Source organism: Canis lupus, chromosome 22 (genome assembly GCF_011100685.1).
Source record: "Canis lupus familiaris isolate Mischka breed German Shepherd chromosome 22, alternate assembly UU_Cfam_GSD_1.0, whole genome shotgun sequence".
NCBI lineage: Eukaryota > Metazoa > Chordata > Mammalia > Carnivora > Canidae > Canis > Canis lupus.
Genome location: NC_049243.1, coordinates 35,677,908 through 35,699,460, shown reverse-complemented (window position 1 = coordinate 35,699,460; position 21,553 = coordinate 35,677,908). Strand labels below are relative to the sequence as shown.

The following is a 21,553-nucleotide window of genomic DNA, read 5'->3' as shown; positions in this document are numbered from 1 at the left end:
TATAGAACACTTCTGAAAGAAATTGAGGACGACACAAAGAGATGGAAAAATATTCCATGCTCATGGATTGGCAGAATTAATATTGTGAAAATGTCAATGTTACCCAGGGCAATATACACGTTTAATGCAATCCCTATCAAAATACCATGGACTTTCTTCAGAGAGTTAGAACAAATTATTTTAAGATTTGTGTGGAATCAGAAAAGACCCCGAATAGCCAGGGGAATTTTAAAAAAGAAAACCATATCTGGGGGCATCACAATGCCAGATTTCAGGTTGTACTACAAAGCTGTGGTCATCAAGACAGTGTGGTACTGGCACAAAAACAGACACATAGATCAGTGGAACAGAATAGAGAATCCAGAAGTGGACCCTGAACTTTATGGGCAACTAATATTCGATAAAGGAGGAAAGACTATCCATTGGAAGAAAGACAGTCTCTTCAATAAATGGTGCTGGGAAAATTGGACATCCACATGCAGAAGAATGAAACTAGACCACTCTCTTTCACCATACACAAAGATAAACTCAAAATAGATGAAAGATCTAAATGTGAGACAAGATTCCATCAAAATCCTAGAGAAGAACACAGGCAACACCCTTTTTGAACTCGGCCATAGTAACTTCTTGCAAGATACATCCACGAAGGCAAAAGAAACAAAAGCAAAAATGAAGTATTGGGACTTCATCAAGATAAGAAGCTTTGCACAGCAAAGGATACAGTCAACAAAACTCAAAGACAACCTACAGAATGGGAGAAGATATTTGCAAATGACATATCAGATAAAGGGCTAGTTTCCAAGATCTATAAAGAACTTATTAAACTCAACACCAAAGAAACAAACAATCCAATCATGAAATGGGCAAAAGACATGAACAGAAATCTCACAGAGGAAGACATAGACATGGCCAACATGCATATGAGAAAATGCTCTGCATCACTTGCCATCAGGGAAATACAAATCAAAACTACAATGAGATACCACCTCACACCAGTGAGAATGGGGCAAATTAACAAGGCAGGAAACAACAAATGTTGGAGAGGAAGTGGAGAAAGGGGAACCCTCTTACACTGTTGGTGGGAATGTGAACTGGTGCAGCCACTCTGGAAAACTGTGTGGAGGTTCCTCAAACAGTTAAAAATAGACCTGCCCTATGACCCAGCAATTGCACTGTTGGGGATTTACCCCAAAGATACAAATGCAATGAAACGCCGGGACACCTGCACCCCGATGTTTATAGCAGCAATGGCCACGATAGCCAAACTGTGGAAGGAGCCTCGGTGTCCAACGAAAGATGAATGGATAAAGAAGATGTGGTTTATGTATACAATGGAATATTACTCAGCTATTAGAAATGACAAATACCCACCATTTGCTTCAACGTGGATGGAACTGGAGGGTATTATGCTGAGTGAAGTAAGTCAATCGGAGAAGGACAAACATTATATGTTCTCATTCATTTGGGGAATATAAATAATAGTGAAAGGGAATATAAGGGAAGGGAGAAGAAATGTGTGGGAAATATCAGAAAGGGAGACAGAACGTAAAGACTGCTAACTCTGGGAAACGAACTAGGGGTGGTAGAAGGGGAGGAGGGCGGGGGGTGGGAGTGAATGGGTGACGGGCACTGGGTGTTATTCTGTATGTTAGTAAATTGAACACCAATAAAAAATAAATTAAAAAAAATAATAAAAAAAACAAACAAAAAAAGAAGATGTGGTTTATGTATACAATGGAATATTATCAGCCATTAGAAACGACAAATACCCACCATTTGCTTCAACGTGGATGGAACTTGAGTGTATTATGCTGAGTGAAATAAGTCAATCAGAGAAGGACAAACATTATATGTTCTCATTCATTTGGGGAATATATATAATAGTGAAAGGGAATAGAAGAGAAGGGAGAAGAAATGGGTAGGAAATATCAGAAAGGGAGACAGAACATGAAGACTCTTAACTCTGGGAAACGAACCAAGGGTGGTGGAAGGGAAGGGGGGTGGGAGGTGGGCGTGAATGGGTGATGGGCACTGAGGGGGGGACTTGACAGGATGAGCACTGGGTGTTATTTTGTATGTTGGCAAATTGAACACCAATAAAAAATAAATTTATTATTAAAAAAATAAATCCAATGAGATATAAATCACAAGGCATTGCCAGGTGACTGACATCATGTTAAGAAATCTACAAGGGAACCATAGACTAAGAATACAGATTGAACAGGAAAAAATAAAACCTAACAGCAAGAAGTATGTCTAATTATATAAGATAATTTATGTGATTCACTCAGTTTTATGATTCATTCCTTGTTCATGATTTTGTGGCCTGAAAGCAGTAGCATTCTGCTATAATATCATGAAAGCACAGTAAAAATTGCCTAGCACAACATTAACAAATATTAATAAATATATTCTTAAGTACATTTAAAAACAATTTAGTTTAATAGCTGTTTGATTTCTCAGTATTAATGTGATCATATTTTGAAATTTTCATGATTTTCTTTTCAGATGCTCCATTGTTATAGAAAGACCACAGATTTTTGTTTGTTGGTTTTGGTATCCTGCAACTTTATTGAATTCATTTTTTAATACTAATAGTTGTTTTGTGGTATCTTTGGGGTTTTCTACATATAAAATCATGTCATATGTAAACAGAGATAAGGTTAGTTCTTCCTTTCCAATTTCTATGCATTTTTTTTTTCTTGCCTACTATTTTAGCTAGGACATATATTACTGTGCTGAATAGAAGTGGTAAGAGTGTGTATCCATGAGTAGCTCTGGATCTCAGAGGAAAGAATTTCGTTTTTTTTTTTAAGATTTTATTTATTTATTTATTCCTGAGAGACACAAAGAGAGAGAGAGGCAGAGACACAGGCAGAGGAAGAAGCAGGCTCCAAGCAGGGAGCCTGATGCAGGACTGAATCTCAGGATTCCAGGATCATGCCCTGGGCTGAAGGTGGCGCTAAACCGCTGAGCCATCCAGGCTGCCCAGATTTCAGTTTTTTTATGGCAGAATATGCTGTTAGCTGTGGGCTTGTCATATGTAGAGGTTAATTTTTATTTATTATGCAGAGGTAAAGCTCTTCATATAATTTGCTGACAATTTTTTATCATGAAAGGATGTTGAATTTTCTCAAATGTGCTTTTCAGCATCCGATCCTGTGATTTTTATTCTGTTCATGTAGTGTATTGTATTAATTTATTTGCATATATCAAACCATACTTCCTTCCCAGGAGTAAGGCCCACTTGGTCATGGTATAAACCTTTCTCATATACTGTTGAATACGATTTGCAAATATTTTATTAAAGGATTTTTGCATCTCTGTTCATTAGTGGTATTGGCCTATGGTTTTCTTTTCTTGTACTGTCTTTCTTTGTCTAGCTTTGGTTTCAAGGGAATGCTGGCATCATAAAATTAGTGTGGGAGTAGTCGTCATCTTCAATTTTTGACATAGTTTGAGAAGTATTGTTATTATTTCTTTAAGTGTTTGGTAGAAATCACCAGTGAAGCCTTTGAGAACTGTGAGGTGAATGGTGTGAGGGCCTACTCCCTCTTTGCCTTCCTGCAGGAGACTCTGCCTGCCTCCAGTGATGATGCCACTGCACTCATGACCATTCCCAAGTTCATCACCTGATGCAACTATATCACCTGGAACTTGAGGAAGTTTCTAGAGGGCCCAGATGGTTTGCTCATGTGTAGGTATATCCACTGCTTTCCAATAATTGCCTTTGAGCCTGACATTGATGCCCTGCTGTCCTAGGGGCCCAGGTCTGCCTAGGGCATCCCTACCATCCCTGATGCTTGACTGTCACAGAGCTACCCTCTGTGAATTTCATCCATTATGGTGTTTCCTTGAAATCTGAATGGAGGAACACCTGATGTCCAGGAAATTCCCCTGATATGGGCACTTCTTGTCCATTCCAGCTCCCTCATTCACAAACCAAGACACCTCTAATAAAGGCTAACTAATAAAGTGCTTGAGGTCAGTAGAAAACAAACAAACAAAAAACAAAAAACCATACAGAAAAAACACAAAAACACCTAAAGAATAAACTACTCAGAAGTAAGTTTAACCAAAGAGTAAAAAAGGAGATGAAAATCCTGTAAATTTAAAACTGCAAAGTACTGATGAAAAAAAAAGACACAATAAATGGAAAGTCATCTTATATTTATGGATTGGCAGATGTAACGTTGTTATAATGTCCATATTACCCAAGGGGAATCCAAAGAACAATAAGGAGGTCGAAAGACCAAGGACCTACATTCACAATGCAGACACTTTCCCATTCCTGACAAAAGCATAGGTAACAAAAACAAAATTAGACAAGCAAAGCTATATAAAACTAAAAATCTTCTGCACCACAAAGGTAATGATCAATAGAAAGAAATGGAAAACAATCTAATGGGATAGGAAACAATATTTACAAGCCATACATCTGACAGGGTGTTACTATTCAAAATTTATAAGTAACTTAGACAACTCAATATTAAATAAACAAATGAACAAAATAAAGGCCTAACTGAAAATTAGGCAAAGATCTAAACAGATATTTCACCTAAAAATCAAACAAGTGGCCAAATGGCCAACAGTTATATGAAACGGTGCTCAACACCAAAGAAACAAACAATCCAATCATGAAATGGGCAACAGACATGAACAGAAATCTCACAGAGGAAGACATAGACATGGCCAACACACACATGAGGAAATGTTCCGCATCACTTGCCATCAGGGAAATACAAATCAAAACCACAATGAGATACCACCTCACACCAGTGAGAATGGGGAAAATTATCAAGGCAGGAAACCACAAATGTTGGAGAGGATGCGGAGAAAAGGGAACCTTCTTACACTGTTGGTGGGAATGTGAAATGGTGCAGCCACTCTGGAAAACTGTGTGGAGGTTCCTCAAAGAGTTAAAAATAGATCCTGCCCTATGACCCAGCCATTGCACTGTTGGGGATTTACCTCAAACATACAGATGCAATGAAACGCCGGGACACCTGCACCCCGATGTTTCTAGCAGCAATGTCCACAATAGGCAAACTGTGGAAGGAGCCTCGGTGTCCAACGAAAGATGAATGGATAAAGAAGATGTGGTTTATGTATACAATGGAATATTACTCAGCCATTAGAAATGACAAATACCCACCATTTGCTTCAACGTGGATGGAACTGGAGGGTATTATGCTGAGTGAAATAAGTCAATCAGAGAAGGACAAACATTATATGTTCTCATTCATTTGGGGAATATATATAATAGTGAAAGGGAATAGAAGGGAAGGGAGAAGAAATGGGTAGGAAATATCAGAAAGGGAGACAGAACATGAAGACTCCTAACTCTGGGAAATGAACTAGGGGTGGTGGAAGGGGAGGAGGGCGAGGGGTGGGGGTGCTGAGGGGGGTACTTGATGGGTGATGGGCACTGAGGGGGGCACTTGACGGGATGAGCGCTGGGTGTTATTCTGTATGTTGGCAAATTGAACACCAATACAAATAAATTTATTATTAAATATATATATATATATATATCACTAATCATCAGGGAAATGTAAATCAAAAAACCACAATGAGACATCACCTCACATCTGTCAAGGACACTATCAGCAAAAAGACTAAATATAACAAATTGTTGGCAGCAATGTGGAGAAACTAGAACTCTTATACACTATTGGCAGGAATGTAAAATGGTGCAGCTGCTATGGAAAACAGCATGGGGTTCCTCAAACAATTAAAATAAAACTACCATATGACCCAGCAAATCCACTCCTGAGAATAATCTAAAGGAAATAAAATCAGGATTCTGAAGAGATACCTGCACCCATGTTAACTGCAGCATTATTCACAATACCAAAATTAGGAAACAACCTTAATATCCATTGATAAATAAATGGATAAAGAAAACATGGTATAGGGATGCCTGGGTGGCTTAGCAGTTTAGCGTCTTCCTTTGGCTCAGGGCATCATCCCAGAGTCCTGATATCGAGTCCCACATCAGGCTCCCTGCATGGAGCCTGCTTCTCCCTCTGCCTATGTCTCTGCCTCTCTCTCTCTGTGTGTGTCTCTCATGAATAAATAAATAAAATCTTTAATAAAAAAGAAGATGTATTATATATGTACAATGAAATAGTATTCAGTCTTGAAAAAGAGGAATCCTGCCATTTTGGGCAACACAGATGAATCCAGAAGACCTTATGCTAAATGAAATGAGCCAGTAGAAGAAGGAAGGGCAAAACCTGCATGATTCCACTTAAATGACTTATACCTAAGGTAGTCAGATTCATAGAAGCAGAAAGTAGAATAGTGGTTGCCAGGGGCTGGGGTTAGAGGGAAATGGAGTTGCTTTTGGATATGGATATGGGGCACCTGTGTGGCTCAGTCGGCTAAGCATCTGACTCTTGCTTTTGGCTGAAGTTAAGATCTCAGTATTGTGAAGTCAAGCCCCTTCGGCTCTGTGCTCAGTGCTGGAGTCAGCTTGACATTCTTTCTTCATTTTCTTCTGCTCCTCCCCCACTTACATGTGCTCTCTAAATAAATAAATGAAATCTTTAAAAAAAAAATAAAGTTTCAGGGATGCCTGGGTGGCTCAGTGGTAGAGCATCTGCCTTTGGCCCAAGGCATGATCCTAAAGTCCCGGGATCAAGTCCCACATCGGGCTTCCTGCATGGAGCCTGCTTTTCTCTCTGCCTATGTCTCTGCCTCTCTTTCTCCCTCTCTCTCTGTGTGTCTCTCATGAATAAATAAATAAAATCTTTAATTTTTTTTTAAAAGTTCCAGTTATGTAAATGGATAAGTTCTGAAAATCTGCTGAGAAACCTAGCACCTGTATACAGCTAACAATATTGCATTGTGCACTTAAACATTTTGTTAAAAGGGTAGATCTCACAGTGTTTTTAGTACACATACACACACACACACACACACACACACACACAAGGAGTATAAGAAAACATTGGGCAGTAATGGATATATTTATAACCCTTATTACAATGATTGTATCAAGGATGCATGCATGTGCCCAAGCTCATTAAAATGTATACATTAAATACATAGTCTTTGGTATATCAACTATATTACAATAAAACTTTTTTTAAAATAATGACCTCTTAGCAAAGTTTTGATGCTATATAGAGAAATTTATAAATTTAGAATATTATTCTAAAGTCACATAGCTCTAAATTCATACAGCTCTAAAGACAATTTAAAGACAATCAATACTCATTTAGTACCTAAATAAGCTTAAAATTTCATTTATTATTTTTTAAAGATCTCTATCTTATTATATATATTAGGTACATAATAAACATGAAATAACTCCATATTTTAGGAAATGAATCTTTTTCAAAGCTATGTTCAAATGCATACTTCCTAAAAATTAAACTTTAAAGAGCATAAGATATAAAGTGATTAGTTCCATATAGATTGCAAATGAAAAACTGGTTATAATGATATTGATGTTTTAAAGATTAATATCATATTTTACCCATTATCTATTATATTTCAATATATGAGGCTTATCAAATATTATATAATAAAAACACATGGCAAGATAGCTTTTATGAGAAACACAAACTAAACGTGATGAAAAATAATAAAAATTTATGCTAAAAAAGAACCAATAAGCCTATAGAGTAGCATAATCCAAATTTTAAAAATATCTAGACACAGTATGGGATCTTTTTTATCTAATTCATTAAAAATGCATTTGATAACTATATTGCAATTAGTCTAATCCATGGTAATATGAAAAGGATAGAAAAATAGGCTAATGGAGCATGCTTTCAATAAAGTAGCTATTGGGAGACAATTTTATATTAAGTTCCATTTCATTTTGGTTATTTTAAAACCATCAAAATAATTTCAAGTATAAGGGAAGTTATATATACATCAACTCAGAGAAAAGTGGCTCAGTATGGTTATTGCTATAAAATGATTATTCTTTAGAATAATTAATCTAAGATTTGGTACTTAAATCATTTTACTACTATTGTATTTTAAGGGTAATATGCATTATGAAGAGCATTTAGTTATATAATATGTAGCTACTCTTGGTTGCTTGAAAACAGTAAGAAAACATTAAATTGGTCTTTAATAAACACTAGATCTAAGTTTGATTTTGAAAGAATTAAATCAATTATATGCAAAAATATTTGTGAAAGGCTAACAGAATGGTTTTACTTATGAATAAAAAATACTGGAACAGTTTGAAACATTCTTTAGCCCTTCAGCACCCCACCCAAATACTTCAGGCCTTGTCACTTGATTATGCCTGCCAACATCAAGATCTCTTTGCCTAGAAGCATTCTCCAAAGCCTTAAGGCCTCTGCCCACAGGCATTGCAGACTGGTAGCAGTTATAAGAAATTAACAACTTCAAGAGACTTTCTCAATTAATATCTGATAGGAGGTTTTATGTACACACACAAATTCTCTTAAGATAATTTTGAGGCATGTGTTTTATACAATTTTCCGGAATTTCCCCCTTGAAATTAAGTTACAGATACTCATGATATAACAGGATGGATAATGTGCCTATTGTTAACTGTAGTTCCTCTCCTTAATAACTGCTCCACTGCCATACTGATGTTCCCTGCACCTCCCACATAAACTATTTTCACTCATTATCTTTGCTCTGGATCTGGTTCTGAGTGAAGCCAAATCCAGATGAAAATATGCTTGTCTTTAGTCACATAGCTTTCAATAATTAAGCGTCTATGGGCTGTATACAAATGTATTATGACAAAAAGGAAAGTTTGATGAGTGGGACTAGTGCATGTCATATAACTATATAGAATAGCATTGACACACAAAAAAATAGAAGCCATCAGATAAAAACATCTTCGTTTCCCATGAACAATGTGTTATTCTTCACTCTGTTTAACTTGAATCTTCACTTATGCTATAGAACCTATTTTCCCTTCTCATCTCTAGCACCTTAGGTCCACTTTATTTCATTGTGTTCTCTCTGATTTATTTCTATGGCATCAGTTATCACTTACAGGCTTTCAGGTGTCTATCTCCGGTGCCTAGATCTTGTCCAATATTCAGATTCATAAAGTAAATTCCTAACTGGGCATGTCCAATGAGATACTCCCCAGGCACCTCAAATTCAAAATATCCAATACTCCAATCATTACTCAGAATTCGCACAACTGGCCCTGTTTCTTCTGCGTATAACATCAAGTTTTCCAAACAAGAAACTTAAACTTTATTATTGGTCAATATTCAACTTCCGTATTCAACTAATTTAAAAGTATGTAACTCTATATCATAAACATTGCTATGTGCACAATTTCCACCTTACCACATTTTGCTGAGTGTAAACTGTCATCACCAGTCTATAGGCTATCACCTGAAGGTTGTTGCCTGCCTAAAATTCACTTTCCCATTTCTCCACCTCAGGCTAATTTATTTTCATATTTCAAATTCTAAATTATACATATATTTACTCATCTGTTCAACAAAACCACTTCGAGTGCCAACATGGTGTCAAGATTTATTGTAGATACTAAGAATAAGTACATCAGTGAATAATACAGATGGAGTTCATGCACTACTGGGTCTCCAAAGCACAGGAGGAAGCAAGTGACATCAGATGTTATGGAAGAAAATAAATTAGGGTAAGGTGAATAAAACATCATGGTTATATAGAGTGGCCGGGGAAACCATTCCGATGAAATGTGTATCTGAGCGGAGACGTGCATGAACTAAGAGTGTGAACTATACAGTTATTTAGGGGGAGCAGTTTCCAAGATGATAGAACAGCCAGGATAAGGATGCCCTTAGGTAAAAGTAGGATGTAGTGGTCTAGGAAAAGCAGAGATCAGTCTATTATATCTCACTATTCTGACATTTTTGGTCTGTTTTATATGACTCTCCTCTGAGTTTTTATAACATACTGTCCCTCTATCATATAAACTGATATACTTTATGTAATCATCTGCATGGTGACTTTTTTCAACTCGTAAGCAAACACTTACAGGACAGAGTCCTTGCCTAACTTTTTCTCTGTGCCTCGTGTACAGTGTCTATAACAAAATGTCTCAATATATATTTTATCAAAAATGAAAGAATAAGCAGGCATTCATATATAAACACACAAACATATATTTGTGTCTGCATATATATAATTTTTCCTCCTCCCCAAATATTTTTTTATTCTTTCTTACATGTGTTTCCAATTGAGAATTAAAAAGAACAAAAACAAAAACAAAACCCAATCACTTAGAAAATGGTTACAGGACAGTGTGAACGGACCCAAGGCATGGGTGGTTGCCAAGGCGCGGTCACTTCTTACCCTTGTCTTGTGTGTGTTCGACCAGCCCGGCCTGCCGCCTGGGTCGGGTCAGCCTACTTGGGCTCCTGGGGCTTCTTACTCTCCGAATCTGACACGGGCATGGGGCCTAGCTTCTGCGTCTGCTCCAGCTGACTCAGCGCAGCTTCAGCTGCCGAGCCCCGCTGTCTGGCTCCTCCCCTCGTCCACCAGCTCGAGCAGGTCGTCCATGAAGAGATTTCCTTTTTTCTTTTTAAAGATTTATTTATTTATTCATGAGAGACACAGAGAGAGAGAGAGGCAGAGACACAGGCAGAGTGAGAAGCAGGCTCCCCACATGGAGCATGATACAGGACTTAATACTGGATCCCGGATCACACCTGGAGTTGAAGGCAGATGCTCAACTGTTGAGCCACCCAAGCGTTCCTATGAAGATAGTTCTTAATGTATATGATACATGTTAAAATATACATTACATGCATAGAGCATAAAATGCATATAATTAAGTATATCTGTATTATATGTATGCACACACGTACTACTGGTTCTCTTTCTGGAGAACTCTGAATGATATGTATTTTGATACTGAAAGTGGTTCTGGAGAAAAGAATCTTAAGGGTGAGTTTTCTGAACTGAGTCCAAAGTTTTTGGAATTCATTCTCAAATCTGATTGGATTTTAAAGATGTTCATCACTATTTCTGGTGGTAAAGAAGGCAATGGTATCTATGTTATAATGCAGCAATAGAGATAGGCAAAATATCATTGGTGAATATTCTTTATTAAAAATAACATTTTAGGGTCACCTGGGTGGAGTAGTCGGTTTAGTGTGGGACTCTTGGTTTCAGCTGATGTCAGGGTCATGAGATCTGCAGGTGTTGAGCTCTGCCCTAAGCACAGAGTCTGCTTGTGTTTCTCTTTCTCCTTCTGCTCCTCCCACCCCCATTCTCACTCCCTCTCTATTTATAAAACAAATAAATATTCTTTAAAAATACCATTTTAATGAAGCATTCTTCAAAATCTTCTCTTTTTACATTTGGATAAATACATACAAATGTAAATGTTGACTGTCTTCATTGAACTTTTAAAGTGTTAAAGGCCTAATTCTTTTCCATAGGTAGGATGAGTATTTTCATTTAATTTTTTATATTGAAGTACAACACACATCCAGAAAAGATGAAAGACATATGTATACAGCTCTTTAAATTACCAAAAAGTAAGCATACCTATGTAAATATTGCCTAGGTTAATAATATGACAGTATCTCTAACATCTCCTTTCATGCCCATTCTGATTACTACTATTTCCCTCTTCTCCCAAGGTAATCACTATCATGACTTCTAATGCCCGTTTTGAATTATATACAAAAGGAATCATACAACTGTACCTTTCTACACTTGGATTCTTTGGTTAACATTATGTTATGGGGCATATCCTTGTTGTGTATAATTGATTTTCATTGTATTACAACATTTTGTTATATAAATATATCCCAATTTGTTTATCCATTCTACACATCGACATGTGAGTTGTATTTTGGGAGTATTCTGAGGATACTTCAAGAACATTCGTGGGGTGACTGGGTGGCTCAGTCAGTTAAGTATCCAATTCTTGATTTTGGCTCAGGTCTTGATCTCAGGGTCCTGGGATCAAGCCCCATATCAGTCTCCCTGCTCAGCAGGGGAGTCTGTTTGGGATTCTCTCCTTCCCTTTGCCTCTCCCTCAATTTGCACACCCTCTCTCTTTCAAATAAATGAATAAATCTTAAAAAAAATCATATGCCTGCCTTTTAGAACACATGCCTGATTATTTGTTAGATATATTCTCAGAGTGGAATTGCTTGCTCATAAAATAAGTATATATTTAGTATAATATATGAAAGACTTTTTTATAGAAATTATACTAATCCACAGTTTTAGGAACAGTATATGAAAATTCCATTTGCTTCACATTCTTGATAACACTTGGTATTGTTAGTTTTCTTTTGTTTTAGCTTTTAAATGTTTCCCTTAGTTTTAGCTATTCTGATTGGTGTGCACAACTCTCACACTTTGGTTTTCATTTACAATGTCTTTTTGACTAACGAGGTTGGAAACTATAGATTTGTTAGTCATTTAGATATTTATTTTGTCCCTCTTTTTCTTAATGTCTGATTTATCAATCTTTCTGATTTATCAATCTTTCCTCTATGGGTAGTGCTTTTTATGTCATATTTAAGAAACGTTTGCATCCCTCAAAGTCATTGAGATATTCAGCTATGCTATCTTCTAGTAGCTTTATTGTTTTTGCTTTTCATATTCAGGGCAATAGTCTTACTGAAACTTGTTTATGCATATGATAGAAGGTAGTAATCAACCTTCCATTTCAATTTTTCTTCTTTCTTCTTTCTTTTCCCAATATTGTTATTCATTTGACTCAGCACCACACATTTAAACAAGGATGTGTGTATGTTTTGTTTTGTTATCATCATTGAATAATCTTAATCAAATGCTTATAAAAATAAGGTTCTGGTTGACCATGTGTTTGATAGCTTCGAACAATTTGAGCAAACTAACTAGCATAATAAGATTGGCTGGTTGCTTATAATTGGGCTGGAATAAGTTGGAACAGAAAATAATGAATTCAGGGCTTTTAAATTCTCAATTCAAGCTCAGCAAATATGACCTGAAAATTTTTATTCTGAAAGAAAATTTTATCTCCTGGAGCCACAGAGCTGAGGTTTCTGAAAACCAAATCTAAAGTTTCATCATACCAATAACTGAATTAAAATCTAATTTAAATCTCCAACCATATGGGGTATCTTCTGTTAAAATGAGGGCATTGATTAGGAAGAAATGAGATCCTGTAAGCCAGAATAGGGACATAGACAGATTCTGATGAATCTGGGGACATCAAACCTCTAAATCCTGCTGAGTCTCCTTTGCCAGTAGAAGTAGTTCTTTCACCCTTGTCTGAATTTGTTAAGCCTCTTTTGCCTGAAGAACCTGTAATAGACTCCCCTGAGGTAGCTAGCTGCCTGGCAAGACATGCAGATTTCTTCAGGACCTACCTTCACTGCCCTTCTTTGCTTCTAGACCTACATAGAACTAGACTCATGTCCAAGCAGGTCCTAGAAAGTCAACTACAAAGATTATCCCTTGAAGAGGAGTACAAAATTCAAAATAACTGCATGATTTTTCCAATTTACACATACAGCTGTGGAACATATGTGAGAATGGATATTGAGAATGAGGTACTAGCAGGAGGAACAGGAAGTTTGATCAAGCTGAATATATTCATATGGACCTACTAAGTTGTTTTAAAGTACAAATCAAATAGTATTATCCCATTCCTTAAGCCACCCAAAGTGCTTCCACTACACTTAAAAGAAAATCTATTTTTTTGCCATTGCTTCTGTGGCTCTGTTCAGCCTCATTTTGCACCACTACCTGTCTCTGTATTCCTTACAATGCAATCCATATTAAATTTCTTGAACACATCCAGCTGTGCCCTGACTAAATTTGTATGAACTCAGGTCTCTCTACAACTACTTCCTGGTGTCCACATCTTAGCATCAAATTCGGAATAAACAAACACACATTCCATCCACTGTTTATCACTCCCTACTATTTTCTTTTCTTTGAAATAGTTATGATGATCATAATTGAAAGTACATTCATGAATCACTATCTGTATCTCTTACCGAGCCTAAGTAGCCAAATTTAAAGTACATGACAAGCTAATAAAAATGCCTGCTCAAAAAACACGTATTTAAAGAATGAACACAAGTTACACATGTAAGAATAACACATATATTCTACAAGTATTTTACAATACTTTCTTAAAATGTTCTATATTTTAAATGTTTCATAACTCTAGATATTTATAATATACTGAACAAAGTATTTTTTAAAAACTCACATTCACAAATAACATACCTAATTATCCAATCAATACAGGCAAATTCCTTGAGATGTAGAGGGTAATATATTTTAGAATAGGATGAAAGTTATTTTTTCAAATCACAACATCAATAACTGTTTTACAAACCCAGTATTGGCAACTATAACACATACTGACATGCACACAAACTTACACAGTTTGGTTATCTAAAAATACTTTCCTTAGAAGAAAATGTTGATTTCTCTATGTAAATATGTGGGTTTGAGTAGTCCCTTTTTTAGGGGTACCTGGGTGACTCAGTCTATTTAGTGTCCAATTCTTGATTTTGGCTCAGGCCGTGAACTCAGGGCTGTAAGATGGAGCATTGGGCTTCAATGTGGGTGTGGAGCCTGCTTAGGATTCTCTCTCTGCTCCTTCTCATTGCTCTCTCTCTCTCTCTCTCTAAAAAAAAAAAAAAAAAAAAAAATGCCTTTTAAAAATTGTATCCACTTTGTGGCAAAGGTTCAGACATCTATCTTTCCTAGGATGCTGACAGCTCATTGAATATTTGGTAATTGCATATTAGACAGAATGATATGTAATATGAAAAATTTGGACTAAAATAGGTTTTTGAAATAATTATGTTTCTCTATTTAAGGGGCTCCTGTTTAAAACAAATGACAACCACAAAAAATAAAAACAACAGTACCAATCAAGGGTTTGTGGATAGTAAAAAGAGGAAGCAATGCCAAACAGTAACTTTCTTCAGTAAAATAAAATTAAAAAGAATCTGGCTCACCACATTTGAATGATCTGATATTGAAGAGAACCAAAGTGCAAGACTTGCATACAAACCTGGGTAAAGCCAAGGGTGTGAACCAAGGAGAGTGATTTTTATTTATGTCTGCATAAATTTACTTACTTGGTAACTAATTTATGTGAAGCTTACAAGCTTGAGAGCTATTGCTTCTCTTACTGGCTTTGATCAAGTCAATGTTGGTAGGACATTATGTGTCTAAAATTATCACTGTAAATGTCCTAAACATAGTTCTAGACTATATTAACTGGGGGCATGCAAAAGACTGGCCCACCTTGTTACATGCTTTATTGTCCAAGAGGTAGCTTGAAACAGAAGCTTAAACAGTATTCTTTTTTAAAAAATTAAAGCTTTGAAGTTCTTTCTAAAACATAGAAGCTTGTATATTTAACATTAAATTGATTACAGAGTAATCAAAGTACTATATTTTATTAAAATACTTAAAATATGTTTAAGGTTTTACTGAGGACCAAAAACTAATCTACATCTATTATCATCATATTTTCAGTTACAATTTAATTATCTTAAGCAATTGAAAATATATTCACTGTTATCACTTTGTTTCTGTTAGTTAGAAACTCCAAATCAAGGTATAAATATTGAGGTCTAGGACAACAAATAAAGTTTCCCTAGAGCCACCTGGAGCACCCATAATAGGTGGCTATGGAGTAGTCCTTTAAAAATAAAATAATGGGACGCCTGGGTGGCTAAGTGGTTGGGCATTTGCCTTCGACTCAGGGCATGATCCCTGAGTCCTGGGATCAAGTCCTGTATTGAGCTCCTTGCATGGAGCCTGCTTCTCCTATCTCTGCCTCTCTCTTTGTGTCTCTCATGAATGAGTAAATAAAATCTTAAAAAAATAAAATGATCAAATATTTTGATTGATTTACAAACTATTAAATGAATGATTTATGAACCTATTATTAAAACACTATCATATTTGGTGGGTACTCGTTACAAAGAAATTTATTTCAGATTTATTTAACTTTTAGCTTATTAACATTAGGACTAAGTAAGAGTCTATCTATCTACCTATCTATATACTTATATCTGTATCTATATATGGAGAGAAAAGATATATCTATAGTGGAATATAGACAATGTTAAAGTTTAAAAAATTAGCCCATCATAGTAATTCTGATGTATTAAAAGTACTCTGCGGTAGCACCAAGTGCAATGCAAACACTCTGTTGACTGATTGATTGATTTGGGTCCAAGTATTTTATTGTTGTTAAATAAAGGATTTCATTATCAAAATTTTGTAACAAAATTATCTGGGTATATATCAAGTCTCTGATGATCTTGAAGACCTCTGTTTCTGATGTAGACCACATTTTAGTGCCTTTCAGTTGTATCATCATTACCCATGGATGATATATTTCAACCTCTAGCGAGATGCAGTTTAGGCTCAGATTTTTCTTTTTTCTTTTCTTTTTTCTTTTTTTTTTTTTTTGCCCAAAGTAAGAACTTGAAAAAAAAAAATGAGTCACGTATGATATCGCCAATGATTAAACAATTCCTTAGGAGTAAATTCGATTTTTGTGTTACACTTGTACACAGAAACTGTTACTAAACACGTTTCTAATTTTTATTTCGAAAAATAAAACTTATTTGGAAGAATTTATAGAAAGAGTCAATACATTTACATTGTATGAGTCCATGTGGGAACTTACACCTGAGAGGAACTGAATGCAAGTAAATAAACAAACAAACAAATAAGTACATAAATATTTTTAAAAATAGAAATAAAAGGAATTGCATGTTTATGAATGTAGCACTAGAAGCCCTGAACTAAAATAGGGTGAGATAAAAAAATAATTTAAAATCTGTTTTGGCTACCAATTGTTTACACTTATACCTGAAAAATAGAAAACCTCTGGTCATTCTATTTCTGACATTTTGTATTTCTGACATTTTGTATAATGAGTTCTGACTATAATAATTTAGAAATATGACAAGATCATCCTCCTTTAAAGATGGTCTTCAAAAAGCAGTGGGAAAAAAGGAGAGTTGTTAAAAAGTATACACTTGAGCATTCAGTTATTAAGATATACCAATTATTCCTCCTATGTAAATAATAAGATAAATTAAGATTCCTTATGCAGACCAACCAACTAAACATTGAGGAGGATGAGTATAACTAGAGCAAAATCCTGATTAACCATAAGAATTAATTCCAAGGAGAAAAACAATAACTTGCCTCCAAAAGAAAAACATATAAATTTATTTTTTCAGAAAGAAAGTAAATTATTTCTTAATAATCCCTCCTGTCTCTGAATTAGATGTCTTCCCTTTCAAGAGAATCAGACATAATGAGTAATGGAGAAAAGATAATTTCTATTTTCTTTGTATTTAAAATGGCTCAGTTAAATACTATAAGTCAACAGATATCTTTTGAAATTCCTGATTTTGTCTATTTTGAGGGACTAAGAGTAAAATTGAAGCAAGGGGCATGTATTTTAAAACAAACATCATTATTCAGTATTTAGTTGATACAGAAAAAAACATATATTTGTTTAACTTCTCAACATGATTTAATTCAGCAAGCAATCATCGATTTTCTATGTTGTATAATGCTTGGTCCTTCATGTTACCAGAGGTACAAAAATGAGTAACTTGTAGTTCTTAGCTTCACTGATCTCATACTCTACTAAATAAGACAGAGTCATAAGCTGCCACACAAAATATCAAAAAGCAATTTTATAAAAAAGGAACAAGGCTCTCAAACTTTAGCTGGCATCAGAATTACCTGGAGGAATTGTTAAAACCTAAGTTGATTGGCCCTACCTGCAGAGTTGCTCATTTAGTAGGGCCCAGATCATTTGAATTTCTAACATGGTCCCAAATTATACTTACTCTGCTGATCTTGGAATGATACATCTAAAATCACTACTTTAAGACTATGATAAACAGAATTATTTATTTTTACTTTAACTGTTTAACAAAGGAAAATTCTCAGGAGACATGAACTTGCAGTTTAATAATTCATATAAACTTGATAGAAAGATGAAAAATTAAACAATTATATTAGAAGGAAATAGATTTAAAATAGAATATTGAAATCAAGTGTAGAAGGTGTGGTTAGACTATGAGTGAATGTATTTGATTACTAGAAAGGAATGATATGTAATGCAGATTTATTGAAATTTTATATATGAGTAGCAAAATAAAATCTATATGTAATAAGAAAGTATACTCTACTAGAGTAGCTATAATTAAACAATACCAATTTATGACATGATTGGTTGTAACTGGAACTTTTATTTATTTCTGGTTGTTGTGTAAAATAATGCATCATTTTTGGAAAACAATTTGTCAGGTTTGTTTGAAGATTTTATTTATCTTGAAAGAGAGAGAGAGAGAGCAAGCACAAGTGGGGAGAGGGGCAGAGGAAGAGGGAGAGAGACAATCCCAAGCACGCTCCCTGTGGAGCCCATTGAAGGGCTCAATCTCATGACCCTGAGATCATGGTCTGAGCTGAAATTGAGTCTGTCACTTAACTGACTCAGCCATCCAGGTGGTGCCCTACTCTATCAGTTTTTAATAATGTTAACCATACACTTTGCCAATGATTTGTCTACTTTACTCCCAGATTTAGTGCCAAGAAAATGAAAACACAAGTCAACAAAAAGATAAATACATTAATGTTTAAGGAAGCTTTATCTATATTAGTCTAAAACTATAAATCACACAAAATCTATCAATGAGCAAATGAGTAAAGAAAATGATCTGCATATACACATACAGGTGAATCTCAAAAATATACTAAGTGAAAAAAGTCAGACACAAAAAGTACTTAATACAGACTTCCATTTTTTTTAAGTTCTAAAAGTAAAGCTAATCTATGATGATTGAAATAATAGGATTGTTTTTCTAGGATTGGGAATGAGAATAAGTGAATAGACATATGCATAAGGAAAACTTCTGGGTTGTGGAAATATTCTATTGCTTGATTGGATGGTCAGAGGTGTAATATCACTAAGATGTATCATATAGGGTTTATTGAATGGCTGTGTATTGTTGGTAATGATGGAAAATTAAAAAAATATTATGACATGTTTTAAGCCTAGATAAATGAATGTACAATGATGTTAGTATGTGAAACAGAAAAATAACAACAAAAAAGTAGCATTTATAGGTGTATTCATAATTTAGTAAATTATCATAAATGATTATGTAAATTATCATAAATGTAGTAGTTTAAAACACACATTTATTATTTCATAGTTTCTGTAACTCAGGAGTCCAGGCAAGACTTAACTGTTATCTCCTTGAGGGCTTACAAGGCTGCAATTGAAGCATGAGCCAGACTGCCTTCTTTTTCAGAGGCTTAACTGGTGAAAAATCCACCTCTGAGCTTTCTCAATTTGTTGGAATAATTTATTTTCTTATTGCTATAAAACACATGGCAGCTTGCCACTTCAAAATCAGTAATGGAAAGAGACAGGGAAAGGGAGATGGGAAGCAAAAGAGAGAGCAAGAGAGAGAGATTCTATCCAGGTGGGTACTACAATCTTAGCAATCTTTTGTAAATATAATCACAAGTATCTTACCAACTTTGCATTATTACATTGTTTACAGCAAATCACATGTCTTCTCACACTGAAAGGGAAGGATTATACAAGAATCTGAACAGCAGGAGACAGAGACCATGGAGGTCACCTTAAAGTCTGTCCTCCACAGTAAGTAAGAGTTATTTTAGATTTATTGAATTTGTGCATCTTTCCTATCCCTATGTCAGGAAGGTAGGAGAAATCTTGTCCTTGGCAAGATGCAGGAGAACAAATTGACTATTTCCATTGCACACTTTTTGGATTGACATCTAGTCTTTCTACCCCTGAGTTTCTCTCCATCAAGAGATATATAAAGAAAAAGAATTTTTACAAGGAAAATTTGATCTTCTTAGCGATACCAACATGATAGACTTTTCTATGAATGTATATAAAACCTTTATTTTGATGATATTCCACATGCTTTAAATGAGAAAAGTGCCACATTTGTTGTACAACTGGAATAGCTTCAGGCATAAGTTGAACCAATTTGGAAGACATTTGAAGATTCAGAAACTACAAGACAGATGCAGTCAAGCAGAGATGGTCAGATGCTGTTTGACTACCTGGTGGATAGGCAGGGTTTTAAGAAGGAATATTTAGGCAGGAATTTGCACTCTACAGGTATGCAAAATTCCAATATGAATGTTGGAATCACTCTGGAGCAGAAGAATATCTACTTCTTTAGAGTGTTGGTCCCGGCAAAGCAGAAATGATTTGAGTTCACTCAGAGGAAAACTAACCTCTGAAATATTAATCTAAAATTGAGATGCAGTTATGGTTAAAAGAGACTGTACATAATAATTCTGTGAGTTTTCCATTTCAGTCTCTTTAGCAGCAAACATGGCTCATCCACTGGTCTCTGTTTTCTTCAACTACTTCAAAGGGCACAATAGCATTATTGATCATTCCTTCACCAGCCACCATCTCTTAATGTATTTCAGACAATGCGTCCACATATTCTGCACTATTTGACTATAGCCATCATTACAAACAAAGATGTTCAAAAATGCCAGCAAGTGCTAAAATATGTGGTTAAAGTTATTTAACAGAGTCTTACGCATATAAAGACCCAAGTACAGAATATGTTAAATGCTTATATGTTAACTTTGACTTTGACAGGTTTCAGAAAAAGCTGAAGGAATGTGAATCAGCTTTTTGTGAATGACTTGTTGGTGGCTTGAGAAATTCTTGAGAATTTCATTGGAAGTGCTCACCTCTTCATATTTGAGACTTTTTGTCACATCCACCTGTGTATCTGTATTAACATGTTGGCAGACAAACTGAACATGACTCTGAAAGAAGTTGAAAAGTGGATTTTTAATTTGATTAGAAATACAAGATTAGATGCCAAGATTGATTCTAAATTAGGCCATGTGGTTATGGGTAACAATGAAGTCTCACCCTATCAACAAGTGATTGAAAAGACAAAAAGCCTTTCATTTAAACACCAGATGTTGGCCATGAATATTGAGAAGAAACTTAATCAGAAAAGTAGGGCAGAAGCTTTTTTTTTTTTTTAAGATTTTATTTATTCATGAGACACACACACACACACACAGAGACGCAGAGACACAGGCAGAGAGAGAAGTGGGCTCCCTACAGGGAGCCCAACATCGGACTCTATCCTTGGTCTCCAGGATCATGCCCTGGGTTGAAGGCGGCGCTAAACCACTGAGCCACCTGGGCTGCCCAGGGCAGAAGTTTCTAACTGGGAAATTCAGGTCTCTGACTTCTACTGAAGACTTGTATAAAGACAGGATGAAAAAACTTTGAAATAAAATAATAAAATTATTGTATAAATGGTAACATATTTTAGAAACAGTATATTTAATATAAATTCTGGGAAATTTGGTGTTACATTAAAAAATAAGGTAGTAGAACATGGGATTATTTAAGACTACAAATATTATATAATGTTTAAATAGCATGCTGATAATGGTTCACACTTTCTATTAAATATCTGGTCTATAAAAGAAAACAGCTTGGTGTCAATTGCTCTATTTTGGAATAACATAAGTTGTTTTTTGTTTTTGTTATTTAGTATTATAC

The 21,553-nt window shown here is 35.2% G+C and overlaps 1 pseudogene; it reads left to right on the top strand.

The window, feature by feature from the left end:
* Positions 1-19,722: 19,722 nt before the first annotated feature.
* Positions 19,723-21,024, top strand: LOC100684615 (annotated as a pseudogene).
* Positions 21,025-21,553: the final 529 nt, after the last annotated feature.